The 7,431-nt window shown below is 42.0% G+C and overlaps 1 long non-coding RNA gene across 1 annotated transcript; it reads left to right on the top strand.

Moving 5' to 3' along the window:
- The first annotated feature begins 5,714 nt into the window (after positions 1-5,714).
- On the top strand, positions 5,715-7,176 carry LOC112628876. The gene is made up of 2 exons (XR_003120493.1): positions 5,715-5,946; positions 6,648-7,176. It is a non-coding gene; the product is annotated as an uncharacterized LOC112628876 (long non-coding RNA).
- The last annotated feature ends 255 nt before the right edge of the window (positions 7,177-7,431 follow it).

Here is a 7,431-nt window from a genome sequence, read left to right as displayed (position 1 = left end):
TCACTTCTCCAATTGATCCTACAGATAACATTACTACTGTAGAACCTAAGATTGGTCTTTTGAGATGTTTTTTCAGACTTTTGCATTCTGGCAACCTATGGAACTAGGACTCAAACTCAACCAGTCCTGTGGCTCCACCCAGAGGTAGACTCAGCCCACGAGGATTGTTTTTCAAACCCCTGTGAATTCATCCCCAGCCAGTCAGCAGCACCCATCCTCTAGCCACCTGCTCACCAAACTATCCTTGAAGAAACCCTAAGCTCCTGACTGGGCTTGGTGGCTCACACCTATAATTCCAGCACTTTGGAAGGCCAAGGCAGGTGGATCACAAGGTCAGGAGTTCAAGATCAGCCTGGCCAACATGGTTAAACTCTGTCTCTACTAAAATACCTAAAAATACCCGGGCATGTTGTTGCATGCCTGTAGTCCCAGCTACTTGGGAGGCTGAGAAAGGGGAACCACTTGAACCCGGGAAGCAGAGGTTGCAGTGAGCCAAGATCACGCCACTACACTCCAGCCCAGCGAGAGAGTGAGACTTTCTCTCAAAATAAACCAACCAACCAACAAACAAAAAAACCCTAGCCTCCAAGACTGCTGGGAGACTGATTTCAGTAAAAACTCTGTCTCTCATGTGGCCGGCCTTGTGTTAATTAAACCCTTTCTTTACTGCAATGCTGCGGTCTCAGTGAACTGATTTTGTTTGTGCAGCAGGCAGGAAGAACCCATCAGGCAATTACAAATCTATAGGTCGATTTGCAGAAAAATTGTTATATCTAAATTAGTGAGTCTTGCAATCTGTAATCATGCTATAACTCTCTATTTACCTTAATGTCTCACAATAAAGTTTTGTACTTTTGTCCATAAAGTTCTTTATCTTTTCCTAGTTTTTCTCTTTATGAACTTAATATTGTTAACAATATTGCAAATTGTATCATTTTAACATTTCAGTTTCTGCCTGTTGCTGGGGTTAGGGCTCAGAACGCACCACTCCAAAATATTTCTCTCTAGCGTATTGATTATTAATTATTTATTTAGAGAAACTGCCCACACAGAAGTTAGCTCTGAAACGCTGCCCTTTTGTAAAAGAATTTCAGATCTCTAAAAGAAATTTTCATTGGTGAAGATGTTTTTGATTGGGAAGAGAGCTGCTCCAAGACAATTTTTATCTCCTGAGAGACTCTTACCTGCATAACAAGGCAACTTTTATTATCACGTATTTACTGTATATTTCCTCCTCCCACACTCCCTAACTGGCACCACCACCCTCCAGAAGCCCCAAGCCTCTGTTTCTTTCTGTAGCTTAAGATGCTTTGTAAGCTTTATTCATCTGGCCCTTCTTTGATTCTCATATTTTTGTGGGACTCCTATGTATGCATACATAATTAAATATAGTTTTTCTCATGTTACTCTGTCTTTTATCAATCTAACTTGTAGCCCAGCAAAGCAACAACAACAACAAAAAAAAAACCTAAAAGGGTGGAAGTCATTTTTCCCTCCCTTGTGCTGAAATATAAAAATAAATAAACTATATGCCAATTTTATATCTAACAATTATTAATCTAAATAACTAATTTGCATGTGTAGGGGCAAAGGGGAATTTCCCTTTCCCTTTAAGGTTTGAGTTTGCTGAAATAAACCAAGGGTAGATTAACTGAAGGAAAAGGCAAGTTTATTGTAGTCATGGGGGAATGACGAGAGAGTGACTACCCAGTAACCCAGTGAGGTTCAGAATCTTATATACCCTTCTTCACAGGACAGAGAGAGATGGGGGAATGTAGGCAATTTTGAGGAGTAGGAAATTATTTTTAGGAGAGTTGAATGGACTCAAAGAACAGACCATAGTTTGTAAATTATACTCTTTGGAAACTCTTTGGAATATGATCAAAGAATAGACAACAGCTTCTGACAAAGTCTGCCTAGGTGTGGTGACATCCCTTAGTCTTACTTTCTGCCGTGAGTTTAATCTTCCCTGGTTAAGAAAAATCTCAGGGAGGTGATCAAAGACCACTGGATTCTTTTTGGGAGAACTTCGGATAAGGTAACTTCAGAGAGGAAGAGTTTCATCCTGCACTTGGGGGCAAAATAGGAGAAGTTAAGAAAGTTCTTTGTTCTGAGCCTGCTTGTAACACCCTTTCATTTTCTTTAGTTCAAAGCCCTTAGCATTGGAGGGTGAGGGGGAATTTAATGGTTAATGGGTAAAAAAATACAATGAATAGGCCGAGTGCGGTGGCTCACACCTGTAATCCCAGCACTTTGGGAGGTTGAGGCAGGCTGATCACCTGAGGTCAGGTGTTGGAGACCAGCCTGGGCAACATGGCGAAACACCGTTCCCACTAAAAATACAAAAATTAGCTGGGCGTGGTGGTGCATGCCTGTAATCCCAGCTACTTGGGAGACTGAGGCAGGAGAATCACTGAACCCAGGAGGCAGAGGTTGCAGTGAGCTGAGATCATGGCATCACACTCCAGCCTGGGTGACAGAGGAAGATTCTGTCTCAAAAAAAAAAAAAAAAAAAAGAATAAGATCTAGTATTTGATAGCACAAATATAAGATGACTATAGTCAATAATAATTTTATTATACATTTTAAAATAACTGAGAGTATAATTGGCTTCTTCGTAACATAAAGGATACATGCTTGAGGGGATGGATACCCCCATTTACCCTGATGTGATTATTAGGCATTATATGCCTGTATCAAAATATCTCATGTACTCCATAAATATATACACCTAATTCGTACCCATATAAATGTTTTTTTAAAAAATTAAAAACAAACAAGCAACAGAAAAAGCCCAGAGTGCTCCTCATTCCAAAGCACCATAGTTTGAGTTATTGTTTCTGAGTCCCAACATGTTGTTTTTAGATTTTTCAATGTATACTATTATATCTGTAAATAGTGACAGTTTTGTTCCCTCTTTTCCAGTTTCAAAACTCTATGATGGCCAGGCACGGTGGCTCACGCCTGTAAATCCCAGCACTTTGGCAGGCCAAGTGGGGGTGAATCACCTGAGGTCAGGAGTTCTAGGCCAGCCTGACCAACATGGTGAAAGCATTTCCTTACCAAAAATACAAATTAGCCAGTCATAGTGGCTCATGCCTGTAGTCTCAGCTACTCAGAAGGCTGAGGCATGAGAATCTCTTGAACCCGGGAGGCAGAGGTTACAAGAAGCCAAGATCAAGCTACTGCACTCCAGCCTGGGCAACAGAGTGAGAGTCAGTCTCAAAAATACAAACAAACAAACAAAAACAAAAAAGGAAAAAAAAATCTCTATATTATCAGAGAGAGATATAGTCTTATTTTTTTAAATGGATGACCAATATTCTAAGTGCTATTGATTGAACAATTCATTATTTCCTCTCCAGTTAGAAATGCCAGCATTATGAGATTTACCAAATCGCCATTGTTCATAGTTTACTTCTGAAGACTCTATTTCAATGATATTTTGTCTTCTGTGCTAGTAATACACACTAGTACTGGTGAGGATAGACCAGTTATCAAAATGCTATATGAAGATTATTTAATCAGAGTAAAGAGAAGCAAGTGGTCTTGAGGTGTCTCACGTGGTGGGAGCAGAAGCAAGAGAGAGAGAGGAGGTGCTGCACACTTTTGAACAACCAAATCTCATAACTAACTCACTATCACGAGAACAGCACCAAGAGGATGGTGCTAAACCATTCAGGAGAAATACACTCCCATGATCCAATCATGTCCCACCAGGTACCGTCTCCAACACTGGGGACCACAGTTTGACATGAGATTTTGTGGGGACACAGATCCAAACCATATCACCAGCAGATTGGATATTATAAACACAATGGCCTGTTTGTGAGGCTATAAACACAAGAAATTATAAAATCCATAGAAGTGATCATAATAAGAAATACCTGTCAGAATGGTTGTGTGAATTAAACAAGAATAACTGAGAATGAAGTTCAAAAAGAGTTCATTTCTGGCTGGATGCAGTGGCTCATGCCTGTAATCCCAGCACTTTGGGAGGATGAGGTGGACAGATTACGAGGTCAAGAGATTGAGAACATCCTGACCACATAACCCTGTCTCTACTAAAAATACAAAAATTAGCCAGGCATGGTGGGGGGTTCCTGTAATCCCAGCTACTTGGGAGGCTGAGGCAGGAGAATTGCTTGAACCCGAGAGGAAGAGGTTGCAGTGAGCTGAGATCACAGCACTGCACTCCAGCCTGGGCAGCAGAGCAAGACTCCATCTCAAAAGAAAAAAAAAAAAAGAGTTCATGCGTATTTTCTTGGCAACTTGGCCAATTATAAAGCAGATAGAAATCAAGGATGTTAAAATCTAGGTTTTGGATCTCAACTTAGCTTCTTGCCACAGATTAGTCAGTTTTGCTTAATTATATAAAAGGCTTTTGAGGCCTATCTGCCCAGGACACCTATTAAGACAAAGAACTATGAAATCTACTACATCACACCTTGTTGATAGACTGTATATGCAACTCCTCCCACCGCCTCCATTACCAGGTCCCTAATTTAGCTGTTTTTGGAGTTCTGAAAAATGTACGTACTAATTTCTTCCCTTGCCTTACTGAAATACAGACTGGAGTTCCAAGCAATTTCTCCTTCAATAAAAACATTTATAATTTCAGCCGGGGGCGGTTGCTCACGCCTGTAATCTCAGCACTTTGGGAGGCTGAGGCGGACGGATCACCTGAGGTCAGGAGTTCGAGACCAGCCTGAACAACATGGAGAAACCCTGACTCTACTAAAAATACAAAATTAGCTGGGCGTGGTGGCACACGCCTATAATCCCAACTATTCGGGAGGGTGTGGCAGGAGAATCGCTTGAACCTGGGAGGCAGAGGTTGTGGTGAGCCGAGATCACATTATTGCACTCCAGCCTGGGTAACAAGAGTGAAATTCCATCTCAAAATAAATAAATACACAAAAATAAATATAAATAAATAAATATGGCCTGGCACAGTGGCTCACGCCTGTAATCCTAGCACTTTGGGAGGCCGAGGCCAGTAGATCATGAAGTCAGGAGTTCAAGACCAGCCTGGGAAAGATGGTGAAACTCCTTCTCTACTAAAAATACAAAACTTAGCTGGGTGTGGTGGGCCATGCCTGTAATCCAAGCTACTCGGGAGGCTGAGGCAGAGAATTGCTTGAACTTAGGAAGCAGAGGTTCCAGTGAGTCGAGATTATGCCATTGCATTTCAGCCTGAGAGACAGAGCAAGACTTGGTCTCAAAAAACAAACAAACAAGGAAACAAAACCCAAAAAACCAGTATAACTTTAATGGTGGAGGACAAAAACAGATTATGCTGTAATGTTTACATAATAGTGATTGAATTTTTCTTGGCCTTGCTAATGACTGCTTTAAAGAAAAATTACACTTAATTAAATTAACAATTCTCAAATGGAAACTCAATTTGCAAACTAAGTATTTTCCTAACCTGAACATGTATAAACCAATATGCATATACACAAAATCACACATGAACCCAAACACACAGTAATGTATTAAAAAAATACAGAGTGTCAGAGCCGAAAGAGATCTTTTGTCCATAATATTCACTTTAGAGATGAGGAGTAGAAGGATAAGGTGATTTACCATGCTCCAATAGCAAGCTTATGATAGACACTAAACTCCAAGTTTCTGCATGTTTGCAGTAATGTCGTAGGCACTCTGTGTGATGCTGGTGAATATTTTAGGTGTGAAATAGTAAGCATAAAATTAGTACTACCTGGCAATCTGTTTAAGACCATTGACAGGCCTCAGAGTTTTCCATTCGGCCTGCACCCTAACCTCTGGGAAGAAAACATCCACAATGTAATTTCTACAAGATTAGAAGAAGGAGAGAGGCAACGGGGGTTCCATTTTTACTAGGAGTATCCACCTCTGAGAGGGATATATCCATCTCTGTGGATGTCACCTACTCTGCAGAAAACCCTTTCCTGGAACTCCCAGGTATTTAAAAAAAGAGTTGGATATTAAATCTAAAGACAGAAGGCTCACGCCCAGTCACCCAGGATCCCTGATCACCAAGAATTAGAACATTTCTGGATGACGGGCTGTATAAATGGAAGAGTTGGGAATCTTTATTTTGAGGCAGAGAAATACGTGGGAGAAACATAAACTCTACTCCCTTAGAATTGAAAAGCTCACATTTTTAAAAACAGTGTTAAAACAGACATTTGTATTTAAGGAAGTGAAAATATTTTCTAAGATGCAGGTCATATGGATCTGTCAATTTCCTTCTGAGTTAAGTCATTCTAAAAAGGGATTGTCAGTGATACCTGCCTCACCTCACAGGCTATGGGTGAGCAGCAGATGGACTGATAGATGCAAACACCTCAGAGATGAAAGTTTTTAGTTTAACTGGTCTGCTTAGGTAAGGAGCAAGAATCACTTTGGGATTTGCAAATAACCTTGTACATAGGACAATGCCATAAAGGGTTGAGAGGGCGGTAGCCTTCTCCATTGTTGACAAGGAGGTGGAAGAAGGATGTGAGAACACTTGTTGCCATGAACACACAAAGAATAAGTGTAGATAAAGGCAGGAGGGGAGAACTGCAAACATTAAGCGTTGGGCCAAGACTTCTTAGGAACAGGACAAGGGACAGTGGCTTGCTCTTTTGACTCTGCTCTTCTTTGAAATGCTTTCACAGGAAACATGAATCTGATGTGGATCCTCCTCCTCTTCCTCCTTTTGGACCTGTCTTCACTCCAGCTCTGCCCTTCTCAACACGACATATAGACAATCCCAGGTCTTGGGTCCCTAGAGGACACCACCAATACTGTAATGTGATGGTGAGGTGCCGTTGGCTGATCCATAGAGGTAAATGCAAGCAGATCCACACATTCATTCATGAGAATCTGACCACCATACCAGATTTCTGCAGAACTCCACCAGTGCCCTGTACCAATAGCCCCTCCATGTGCAGCTGCCACAACAGGACTCATGATGTCAATGTCACTGCCTGTTTTGCCAGCACAGGGACCCGACCTCTTCACTGCCACTACCAAAAATAAGAAGGAGTTCACCAGGCCCATGCGAGTGAGCTGTAAGAAGGGGGCACCTGTTCACCTGGATGGCTAGGTTCCTCCTGACACTGGCACCTGAGTGACTTGCACCCTATGCCTTCAAATCTTTGCAGCACTGTCTACGTCTTCTTTGTAAATGCTTCTTCCCTTGCACATGGACCCCCTCATTGTTCCCAGACCCATATAGGCTCCTGCCTCTCTCTTACAGCCTGTTCCCCACCAACCCCACATCCCCTATCCCTGCCACAGTGGCAGGGCTTTTGGTGGAGGATAAGGTGGTGGTGGAGGGTCGGTGGGAGGCAACCTGAATTACGGAAATAATACTCTGGAAAGGCCTTGCTCCAACCGAGCTGCTAGACAATCCCCTTCTCCTGGGGCTGATCTTCCTACCAGCTGCTCTCATAAAAC

Source organism: Theropithecus gelada, chromosome 7b (genome assembly GCF_003255815.1).
Source record: "Theropithecus gelada isolate Dixy chromosome 7b, Tgel_1.0, whole genome shotgun sequence".
NCBI classification, from domain to species: domain Eukaryota; kingdom Metazoa; phylum Chordata; class Mammalia; order Primates; family Cercopithecidae; genus Theropithecus; species Theropithecus gelada.
This window is presented reverse-complemented; position numbering and strand designations above follow the sequence as displayed.